The following is a 12,804-nucleotide window of genomic DNA, read 5'->3' as shown; positions in this document are numbered from 1 at the left end:
AGACAAGATCAACAGAAGTCATGTCACCATGAAAGACTGAAGGAAAGGGGAAGCTGGCCTACAGTTTCTGGAAGGAACCAAAAAAAAACCCAAAAACCAAAACCAGAGCAGAAAACCTTTCTTCACTCACAGGAGAGGAAAAAAGAAAAAAAGTAAAGAATTCTCAAGTCAGAGGAAAAAAAAAGATGTAACTCCTTGAAAAAGAAGTTTCATCTCACTGCTAGCCATACACAAACTCTCCTCTTGAAAACTTTTTAAGTATTGCCTGTTAAAAATTTTATTTGATACTTTCCCACTGGATTTGATCTGATGACACACTAACCGTTGGTGCCTCTTATTAAAGTTTGCTTTTATCCTCTTAATAAAATTGTATCTTGAGAGGCAGACTGCTGAGACCTCAAAATGTAATGACTTTAAGTGAGCACCATAGTTTTCATGTTGACCAAAAACTAAAAAAAAAAAAAATTATGGAGCTGCAACCTGAGGTCTCATGAAGCAGACCAACAAGGGGCAAGGTGCTGGCATTGAGCAGTGCTATAACTTCACCTCTGAAATATTTGTTTGAGGTGTTTGTTTAGAAAACTGGAAACAGTGCAGCTGCAGAGGATGGAGGAAATATAACCAAGCTGTAACCAACAGATAGACTTAACCACCAAGCGAAACAGAACACGGCATAATTTGGTCACTAGATTTGGTCACAGTTCATTCAGCACGCTGTCATGAAAAGTGGCCTGTGTTTAAAACTGGATTTATAGTTTCCCTGTCATCTCTAACCTCAACTTTTTTAAGTACCTACCAATATCACAACAGCAATCAGGCCTTCGGCTGGTGGAATTTAGCTCTGTACTTACAATGCAAGTCTGCATTTACAATTTTTTTCCTCTAATTTCACTATAACTATTCTTGAATTTTTCTATTTTCAATTTGGCAGAAATCATGGGCTTTTTGCTCTTCCATTACTGATATCTCTTGTCCCTTTAAATTGAAATGACAGAAGGGTGAAACCCAGATTCCTTCAAAATATGGGTTGCCTGTTTTCCTGCTGGTTCTTCCTCTGAAACTGCAACTTTTTAGTTTGAGCTTTGATTCACATGATTCTTTAAGGCAAAATAGGGAAAATCAAAACCTGTATGTCTTGCTTTCCCTAATGACTGTCTGAACTTGTGTCCATAAGATATTTCTGAACACTTTGCTCCTTCGCCCCTCCAGTATGAAACTCTGTGCTAATATTTAAAGTCATATGTGCACCCTTTTGAGCAAACCTGCTAAAGACAAAACAAAACAAAAAAATATTCACAAAAATCCAGTTACTGGAAATACACCGATTTTGAAAATTGTCTTAGATGAAATCATGTTCCCCAGTCTCAAGCATCTGTAAAACACCCAAAATATTGGGCATAGACTACTTCTATTCAGTAGTATAATTATTATGCTATTATTTCAGATTTTCTTGTATACTACTTGCCAGTTGCTGCTAGCACATCAGATCTTCCTACTTTCTTCAACTCCAGCTGCTGAGTCTGCAAACGTGTGATCAAATTGTTTGGTTGCAAATGTTTGGTGGGGAAGTATGTAATTCATTCTCCACGACACCCGAGAATTCGTGCATGTGAGCATCAGCCAGGAAATGCATTTTACGTCATGACTGCCTCAAACATGGTGCCCTGTATGATGACAAACCTTCCTGGCCCCACTACAGTGTCACTGATTCTCCCTTTCTTTGTCCTACTCAAGGCAAGGCCCAGCTGGCAGCCTGCCAACTCCCTTTTCAGTCGGCTGTGTTTGGACACTACAGGCACAGGATCTTTTATGAGAGCACATTCAAAGCATAAGACCAGTAGGCACTGCCACAGCCAGCTATATATCTGAGATGGGATTTCAAGGGAGGAGACCCATGTTTAAAACTTGGCAGATACAGAGCATGTGAATAACTAGTGGAGTTGATGAACCACTTGAATTTGTGGGTAGTGAATAGCAAAAGAGGGCACAAGCTTTTTCAGTGCACAAATTATCTGTTACTGAAGGAACTACAGAAGACAATATTGTTGAATCAGAGGGACATCAGCTACTGTGGAGGTTTTGAAGTTGGGTGAGGGTAAGCAATAGGTAGCACTAACTCTTGCAAGATTACTGCTGGTTAAGAAGAACCATGACACTTTTTTAGTTTCTAACTCTGTTTTAATATGAATTACTACTACACCAACCATTAACTTTCTATCACTGTGATGCATTGCTACCATAATCACAGAACACCCACTTCTGACCAGGCAGTTCAGAAAATAGAAAGAACATGCAGCAGCCACAGCTAGAAAAATAACTGCCTCTTTCACTGCACTCAAACCAATAAAGAATACAATCCTCTTTATAACAATTTTCATACCTCCAGCAAACTGAGAGCATAAAATGCTGAAAATAATGTATTTTTTCCTATAGGAATAATGCTGTGATTTTAAAGTCCACCAGGAGTTAAAAGCTTTATAAGCTTTATTGGTGTCATTGAGACACACTTCAAGGAAAAATACCAGCAAAGCTCAGGCAGGGTAACAACAAAGAGTGTGGAGGTAGCTTTTCCAGAGAATAACAGGAATATGATTTCCCATGTGATCAGACACGGTTACCTTGGATGCACGTACACAAAAAACCCCAAGGCAGTTATTACAAACAGGATCACCTTTAAAGAGTTCTCTTTGTCCATTATTTATAGTTAATTTCTTTGACTGGTAAGTAAAATACAGTACATTGTAGTCATCAAAATGAAGGATGAGGGCAAACTTCCCAATGTTGCAAAAGTCCATTTTATGCCATCCCATGTTCCTATTGTTCTCCCCACCCTCAGCGCTCACTTTGCTCCATTGCATGGGATTTACACAGATAATTGTAGAAAACTGTCAGTTCAGCCAGACAAACTCGCTATTAAAAATACAGAAATACTGACAGATATTAACTGGCAAAAATAGCTCAAAGAAAACCTTTTCATAAGTGTTTTTTTTTTCTACAAAAAGAGAAGAGGCCTCAGCGTGTGACCTATTTCTTCTATAGTGGCAGAATCTAAAAGCAGAAGGAAGAGATAGCATTGATGAAAACAGCAGCAGCAAAAACTATCAAAGATTTTAAAATAAATTGATAAAATAAAGAAAAGCATCTAGTTGGGTCAACATAATAGTCAATCTGTGTTTTAAGGCAAGTTAAACATTAGACTGCCAAACTGTTAATCATAGTGTGTAATTTATTATTTAATCACCTTAAAGCTGGAAAATATATCCTTAGGTTTTAGAAAGACATCCAGAAAAAAGAAATTAATACAATTGACACCCAAACAGACAACATGATAAGAACTATAATAAAGGTTAGAATGAGTGAAAATAAAGATAAGTGCAAAAGAAAGACTCAAGGTAACTTTTGTTGATGGGTACAATGTCTTACAACTCTGTGAGTGTTCTTATGTGGAAACAGTAAACATATAAGGTTATGAAAATCTGGTTACATATTATCTTGGATTCCCAGGGAGCTCTTGGCATGATTCCTCCAAATGTTTTCTAAAGGTATCAAGCAGGACATGGGAAAAGCAATAGGTAGAAAGGTGGGAATAAAGGTAAGGCACAGCAGATCAATTATCACACTGAAGGGAGAATAACCACAGAAACTGTGTCTAGTAGTTCCTGAACTGTTCATTATCATCCTAAATTATCTACAGAAGAGTGTAAATGATGATATTACCTAAGATATAAAATTTGCTGAAAGTATAACATTACTGGGGTAAGCAAAAACTGAGTTGCGAGGAGATGGTACTGATTCACTAGACAATTCAACAGCAAATAGAACAGAATTTTGATAAATGTTAAACATTTCAAATATGAACCTCCACTCCCCAGGTTCACATGCCTCATAAGTAGCTGCAAAGTAACTGCTGCTGCTCAAGATAAACTAGAGGTGCTGTATGAGATTCTGTGAAAATGTCTGCCCAAATCTTGGACAGAAAATAATGAATTATTAGGAAAGAAACAGAAAACAAACCACAAGACAGAAGCACACCCACATATTAAATTCCAAGCCCTCACTGCAAGAAGGACTTTGCGGTGCTGGAGTGTGTACAAAGAAGGGCAGTGCAGCTGGTGAAAGATCTGGAGCACAAGTCTTATGAGGAGCAGCTGAGGGAGCTGAGGGTTTAGCCTGGAGAAAAGGAGGCTCAGAGGGGACCTTATTGCTCTCTACAACTACCTGAAAAGAGGTTGTGGCCAGGTGGAGGTTGGTCTCTTCTCCCAGACAACAACCAATAGGATTAGCAAATGCACTCAAGGTGCACCAAGGGAGATTTAGATTGGGTATTAGGAAAAATTTCTTCACAGAAGGGGTTGTCAAACATTGGCAAGGATGGCCAGGGAAGTGTTGAGTCATTATCCCTGGAGGTATTTAAGAGATGTGTAGGTGTGGCACTTAGGGACATGGTTTAGTGGAGGTGTAAGTGGTCAATAGCTGGACTTAATGATCTTAGAGGTTTTTTCCAGTCTTAATAATTCTATGATTCTAACCCACAGTTACCATGACATAGTGGCTGTTTATTATATTTTTGCTTTTTTTAATTTCGTGCTAGTGGTTTTATTTGATGATGTAAATAATTCTACCATTTCAAGAAGCAAATATTTCACATCTCTAATAAGCTTAAAAGTGATTAAAAGGTTAAGTTTTCCAGTTTACCTGAAGTATTTCCATAAAATATTACCATAAAGTAATTAAGAAGCAAACTTTCAAAAGCAAATGAAAATTACTTGCGATAATTTCTGCATGCCTAACTGAGCTAAATAGTCTTTTTATTGGTTGGATTTTTTTAAATTAATTACAGCTTCAGCTTTAGTGAGAACAGTAATTTTTTATCAGTCATAAAAATTAAAGTCTATTGACACTAGATATTTTATATTTTGTGGATCCAAGTGTTCTGAAGCCAAGTGAGGTCTTGCAGGTACACAACCACAGTAGACATGGCTCTTGTAACCCACCCTGCCACTCAAACAATGAAAATTCTGAAAATTTGTCAAATTTGAGTAGAATGCAAAAGCAGAATGCAACCAGTGAAATTGGAAAAAGGGAGAAACATTAGAGGGAGAATATCTGAATGGAGAAGAATGCATGAATTAGATCCAATCAGCAGCCATAAACAAATGAGGATCAGAGGATATTCTATGCAGTAGAACTGAAGCATGAACCATGGAGATTAAGGAAAAAAAAGATGAGAGGAGATGAAAAAAAAGGAAGAAAAAGAGGGAACAATATATAGAAAAAATGAGAGAATGCCTAGGAAATATTAATCTGTCCAAGATGAAATGGCAAGCAATGTTCTTTGTACAGTAATTGATCTTGAACAATCACTCCTTCTGTGTGGACAGCAGTATTTCTCTATGGAAAAATGTGCTGTGGAACACTTAAAACCCTCCTAAGGTCAATTACTAAAAAAATCAAGAGAAGGCCTTACATTATTCTTCCGGTCATCAAATACTACATATGACATGTAAATATCAAAACATTTATGTTTACTTGACTATAAATAGGTGCAGCAGCTGTTGGCAAGATGAAATAGGATTTCAAGTGCTTTTATTCAATTAAGTTGTCCAGATTTAAAATCTCACTTCCACTTACTTGCACTTTCCATTACTACATAATGCAGTTCTTTGGCAAACAAGGAAGTAGAAATCTAATGAAGTCTCTAGACAGTTATTTAGCTGTTTTTAATTAATTATGCCACTGTGAATTGGAAATTAGTAAATGTTCTTCCTCTTAAACCCCCAAAACTTGGTATGATCCCAAAGGTTCAGAAGGAGGCTGTCAAACACTAAGAAAAGCACAAAAATTCCTAGTAACTTTAGTAGAAATGAGATAAAATATTTTATCAAGAAGGTCATTATAATTTAATTTATGCAACTAACTACTGAGCTATATTTCTAAAAGTTATCAGAATTCTCCCTAAAAGAGCATACATTTTCTAGGAGTCTTCATTTGTACTGTTGTCCTTAGCTAGCTCAATAAATATATGTTTTGTTGTTATTAACAAAGACAGTAACATCATAATCTTTGACTATGCTGCTATTAGTGTGGAGAGTTACAATGCAAGCAGACAGGACGAGGAATAGAAAATATTTTTGAATTGGCAGGATTTGGGATCCAAAGCCTATTATTTTGAAAATCTGATGCATCAGTAGGAAGTTAATACTGACTTTATGTATGTTTGCCTTATGCTGAAATGTTGCTTCCATATTCTGAGTGATGGTATCGAGGAAAAGGTTTTTGTACGATACCTGGAAGGAGCTACACCAGGTTCCTTAGAAGAACAATGTGGTAAATTTTCAAAGAAAACTAGGAAAACAAAAATTGCCCAATTTGGGGCTTGATTCTAAAAACTAATTATAAAGCTTTCCAGACTTTATAAATCATTCAGAAGAAACCAGTATCAGTTTTGAATAGCAGAACGTATATAGAGCTTTATGATGAAGATGTATACTTTGAGGTAACTTCATGGGTAAAGATTTCAACTGTGAAATTTAGATTTCTTAAAGCCTACTTTGTTCCGTGAAAGAAAGGATGAAATACATTCCTTCAACTGGTGTAACAGAGCGTTTGAAGTTCTTCCCAATGAAATTACTTGAAATAAATGCTTCGTGAATTTTCAGATTCTATCATCGTGATCAGGTAACAGGTTTACCATTAACTTTTTATCTGAATAGGCTTCTTCACACTTATTTTTCTAATCTGTACTTTCTATTCTATTCAGTTCATTTTTCTTACTCTTCACTCAGTAAGACTCTTAAAGACTTCAGTGAAATAAAGTCCATGCTGCCTTCCAAATTGTGAAGAAAATGTTGACTGTTGGTTTGTTTAAACTTTTAAAATCTAACTGGGTATCAGACACTTTTTAGAAAATAAATTTTGGATTTTAGCCTGAGATATAGCTTCAAGGCCATGTTACATCTAATCCTATTTTAGAAGACACTAAGTTAAATCTTTTATCTTTTGGAATTAAAGATAAAACCTCCAACTTTCTGCATAGATGGAAATTTCACCTTTAATGATTAAAACAAAGGATGAAGGAGTGAATTTCATGTGAAGGTATTACGCTTACTACTGAAAATAATTCTGAGTAGAATTTGTAGACTTTAATATTAAAGGCATGAATTATTTCCTATTAAAAAAATACTTTTGAAGTCTTCACCATGGAATCAGGGCTAGCATTAAGAAAAATGAAATTTAAAAACTCAGTTGATGACTTGTTTTTAACCCAAGGAAAGCAAGCATCAATAGAGTTCTGTTATATACAGAAAACGTGTATGGTACACAAGTTATAGTCAAATCATGGAATTATAAAAAGGTTAGGGCTGGAAGAGACCTTAAAGATCATCTAGTTCCAACCCCACTGCCATGGTCAGGGACACATTTCACCAAACCAGGTTGCTGAAAGACTAATTAGAACCAAAAGAGATACATTTTGAATTAATATGCTATTGACAATAGCAAACAGGTTGGTCACAGAAATACTGTTACAGAACATGTATACTTTGTCTGCCAATACCAGTACTGTCATTTTATTCTTACCATTTTACAGCAAGTTATGCTACATGGCAGGAAATTCCATACTTGTCATCTTTACCTATTACTCCAAAATGGACATTGCTTTATAAATTAAACAGATGCAATTAATTTATACTTTACAGGTAATATAAAACTTTATAAAATTACTTAATTGCTAGTATGAAAAAAACCAAAATATTTTATATGGAATCTTGTAAAATAATTTCTACCATAAGACAATAAGGGAGGAGAAATTTTATGCTTAGCCTGATGGAACAGATTGTAATAGTTTGACCTATCTGCTATGTGAAGGAAGATATTTGCCACTGATACCATGAACTCCTCGCATCAATACTACAAATTCTGTATGTCCCCTGTAAGTGTAAATAACTGTTCATTTTTTAACTGGCTGCCACACTACTAAACACATCAGAAGAAATGACTGCTCCTTGATAGAAAATTGGAAATGAGTACTGATGTAGTCTACCGCCTAGCTATAAGCAAGAAAATAAAATGGCCAAACTAGGAACATATTAATCGTATTCAAGAGTGATTACATAAATGTTCAAACAGTACTGGCACAACAGCTTACTCCAGGCTGGCCCTGCTGCACTATGTGCTCTTGGGAAACACCTCTAACACATGCAGTCTACACACGGTAATAGATTACACTAAACTGGAAAAAGCTTCAGTGGAAAAACAGGAAACCACTAAATCTGATTTATCGTGTCACAGCTGAATTGTACAGGCATTACACCTCTGTTCACCATGTCCAAAATCTGTCTAAAGGCTTTAGGCAAATAAAATAACCTCTTCATGTGAACACTTACCACTGCACTCCTGAAACCTTAACAGTGGCTAGAAGTCCACAGATTGCCACACACAGGTAAGTATCACCTATGCTACACATAAATAAAGGAAATTTGACCCATACATTTTTTGCACGAGTATCACAACATTAATACTATTAGTACTAAAGTAGTGTCAGTAAATTTTGACATTTTCCATCATGAAGCAGAATTTTGTTTTTATTTCTTTTAGTTCATCTGAAATTGAAGTTATTATTCCATTTAAATGTTACAGGACCTGACAAGTTCAGATCAAATTTACCCAGTAGAAGAAAGTAAGGAAGCTATTTACACTAGACTTGGCGAAGGTTCATGAAGTTTGCATATCGAACAAAGTGTGCCTGAATTTCTGTTAGGCATATGAAAAATGAGTGTCTTGGTGTCCCTGGCTTCCCATTGTGAGGATTATAGTATGTGTACAGGCAATATAAATTACTTTTATTGGCTTTTTTGTTTTTTTGGTCAGTTAAGCTGATGCATTCTACTCTTCCACAAATTTTGATTAATGCGAAGACTGCAAAGGTAAGTATGACCTTTCCATTCCCTTCTTTCTTCCTTTTCATAAGAGACTCTTTTCTCTGTTAGCAAACTCTGGAAGTACCTACCCTTTGCTTGCAGCTGTCTGGTGGTGTCTCCCAGATGGCAATTGTTTAGAACATCTTGTCTGGCTCCTGCTCTTTGCTGCTACCTTACTGCATATGTATGCGGAAAGGGCAGAAATAACTTAAAGCAGAACAATTTTTCAAGTATGTTTTCACAAACTCAAATAAAAACCCTGATTTCTTCTTCTAACTCTTTCAAGCAAGTACTGTGTGTTATCAAGGTCATTATTAGTATGGGAACTGCTGGAGAGAGATTTTATTACGAAGCAAAGGAGTGAAAACTGAAGAAACATAAACAGATGATGTGCTACTGAGTCCTCCCTTCTTATTGCACTTCATCAGTGAACACAGTTTACATGGCTGATGGTGGGCATCTAGTTACAAACTAGTTACACCAGTTAAGTGAAAAGATTATTGGCAAGAACTGAGGTTGAAAAACACACGAGGGTGTCTATGTCAAGGTACAGTCTTGTTTTATAACTTTTAAAATTAGATTTAGTCATAGGTATTTTTGACTTCCGTGTAATTCTTGATGTCCAAGAGCAGTAGCAAACTACTTCAAGAAACTGCCTAAATGATCTGGAGCAAGGCAGTCTGAATGCAAAGGTTGTGCATTCTGGGCTGGCTGTAGTACTGTGGCTCTGCTAGAGCAACTATCCAATAATGAAGTGCCTCCAGCCAAATCCTGCTGGCTTTGCAGCTATGAGCAAATTAAATAGGCAACACTCAGGAGTAAAGGTACTGTAAAGAAACACAAGAACAATGACTAAACCTATTATCTACTCTTAAAGGTGCTTTCTGAGACACCTGGATAGAAATTATTCTTGGGCTGATTTTACGATAAAATGCATGTTTGTGAATAACACACATTTCATTATGAAAAGACTCAAAAACTGGTACTGTTCTTCCTCTTTTGGGAGACAACAGCATGATTTACTATTAGCATGCTGAAAGCTAGGGAACAGAGAAATCAAGTGTTTGCCCAAAGGACATCAAAGAAATCAGTGCAAGAACCAAGTACAGAATTAGTCTCTTGGCAATTTGAACTGATACCTTTAAATCAGCTCATTTACCCTTTTTGTTTCTCACTAAGGATGAAAAGCACTTCAGTCTCTGGTCTGGTCAGTCTGCTACATTTCACGTCATTAATTACCACTTCAAAAAAATAAAAACACAGTGTAGAAAAACAGAGTAGATTTTCCACATTAAGAGTAATTGGCACCATCAGTGAAGAGTCAGCACTTACTCCGTAACGGTCAGTTCAACAAACACGTATCTAAAAGCCAAACCACAAGCCCTTAAACTCAGTTAATTGCTTCTTTTCAGGTTGAGATCATGCTTATATATTTATGACTGAATTAAACTTCCACATTAAAAATAACTTAGACAATTTCTGTTACTCAAAATTTTACAGATGAGTTGTAGGCTGAACACAAATATTTTTAAGTACATATTGAAAAGCAAACAATATAACAGCAACTGTAGATTGCCTTGTGTCCAGCTATTCTGGGCACAAGCTCTACTCTGCTCCATGGAAATAACTTCAAATCTGGTATACTTTAGCAGAATCCACCTATCATCTCCACTTTATTTTCTTGATGAAGATTTACTGCAGCAAGCCAAACTCTTACAAATCTTCCTCTGAAAATTATTTTCCATTTATGAAAAATTTGCAGGGATTTATTGACTGGCAGTTTACAAGTTCCAACTTGTAGCCATTTTTTACTGGAAATTGCTGTCTCCAGATGAAAGCTTTATAGTGAAAGCAAATGTTGCTGTCAGACCTTCTTCTGCTTTATGTTTTCTCACTATCCATAAAGCAGACTACTTCATTCCCACTTAAATGGTATTGGAGTTGTATTCCCTGTGCAAAACAAAGGAAAAACCTGCACTACAAATATGACTTTTTTTTTTAAATCATGTATGGTAGTGTCAATAATGTCACTTCCTTCTTACTAGTTCTCTGTTTTATTAAAGAACAAGTTGACTGAAGGAGTCAGGTGTTTTCATCCTGGAGAACAGAAGGCTCGGGGTGGGACCTCACCAAAGTTTTCCAGTACTTAAAGATGGAGATTCTCTTCACAAGGAGCCACACTGAGAGGATAAGGGGCGGTAGATAAGGCAGAGGATAAGACACAGAAAGTGGTTTCATCTTGGTATAAGAAAGAATTTTTGTGCAGTGAGAACAATCAATCTCCACAGGGATGTGGTGGACTCCCCATCATTGGAGGCGTTCAAGATGAGCCTGGACAGAGTGCTAGATAATCTCATTCAGGCTCACTTTCCCATGAAAGTTTGGACCACATGATCTTTTGAGGTCCCTTCAAACCTGGGCTGTTCTATGATTCTGTGAATCTGTCTACTTACCCCTTAAATCACAATTTGCATGCCTTCCTTGCATGAGTAGTTCACAGCACTGGTAGATGAGGTATGCAAATGATCCTTATATTTTTCTGGACAGAGTAGAATATACTCTTAAAATACATGATCCAAGGTCTACTTTATCTTGCTCTTACAAGTATAGGGCTGATATCAGACTCAGATGGAGATGATAACTTTCAGTGCAAACTGAGGCATTATTTATTTCTGCATCCCAAAACTTCTTAGCTTCACAAGGGCTTTGTAATGGAACCTTACGGGGGAGTTTTAAAAGACAGCCAAATAAGCCCCTGACACATTGGTTAAAAGCGGACAGAAGACACTGGAAACCCAAATTATGGTGACAACAGATCACAGAAATTAAGGGCTTTTCCACAGGAAGTTCTACATTGTGTTCTCTAGAACTGGAACAAAAAGCCACATGCCTAAAGATTTTACAAAACAGAACATTTTCAGAAGTTTTGTCACGTGAATGGCTCTTGCTCACCATCTGTCAGGTTCTCTGCTATCTGGCAATTCTGAGCATTACCCAAAGAAAGCAGGGCTATTTGCTTTCTGAAGATTTGCATTCGGCCAGCTCCAGATAGCTGAGTTTGGACTAGGACCAATACACATAAGACATTTTTGTCATTATGGATAGTGTTTTTCCATCCATACAATCTTGGAGGACAAAACTCAGCTTAAGTTAAATTATTGTGGTGTTCTGGTTACATATGTTAATAGTTTGTGTGTTTGTTAAATTTTAATTGGATATGAACATAAGGAACCACAGGACCGGGTTTTGTTTAGTATAAGGTTTTTTTCTCTTCCCTATTTTGCAACAGCCAGGTAATCTGAATGACAGCCTATCCCAATACTGTAGTTCTGGTTTGACAAATAAATGTTAAAGCTTCTGTATCAAATAAACACAGAACGGCAATCTTTTAAACTCAGATACAAATAGGTGAGCGTTTTGTAGCTGGCAACTGAGAAATACAGTAGCACACTTAGGTCTCTGGCAACCTTCATTTTATCTTCAGGAAGCAAACATGACACTGCTTAAAGTTACATAAAATTAGAAATATTTGGTGATTGTCACGTAACAAATCAAAAGGTTGTGAACTTGCAAATATCACATTATATATTGATTGTGACTTGAGGAATTAGGAGCTATTTTAAACACATTGACTTGCCTTTTGCTGGAATTCTACAATGATCATACTTTCATTTCTAATATGACAGAAAAATACATTTTTAAAATCAAATCAAATAAAAAACAACAAACAAAACCCAAACTAAAACAGAAATTCCATTTCTAAAACTCTGAAACAGAGCCAGAAAAAAGTATTTTTTTATCTTCTTTAAAGAATGAAGATTATCTTTCTTCTAAAGATAATAGGAATTTCCACATTTCATAGGAATACTTTAATTCTACCATTCAG

At 36.3% G+C, this 12,804-nt stretch overlaps 1 protein-coding gene across 12 annotated transcripts in view; it reads right to left on the bottom strand.

Moving 5' to 3' along the window:
* RGS7 (regulator of G protein signaling 7) overlaps positions 1-12,804 on the bottom strand; it is a 274,166-nt gene that overhangs the window by 92,184 nt on the left and 169,178 nt on the right. The gene's annotated exons all lie outside the window — the stretch shown is intronic.

This window comes from Pipra filicauda, unplaced genomic scaffold (genome assembly GCF_003945595.2).
Source record: "Pipra filicauda isolate LSUMZ 115617 unplaced genomic scaffold, ASM394559v2 scaffold122_size2191957_pilon, whole genome shotgun sequence".
NCBI classification, from domain to species: domain Eukaryota; kingdom Metazoa; phylum Chordata; class Aves; order Passeriformes; family Pipridae; genus Pipra; species Pipra filicauda.
The sequence above is the reverse complement of the archived record's forward strand: the minus strand, read 5'-3'. Positions and strand labels throughout refer to the sequence as shown.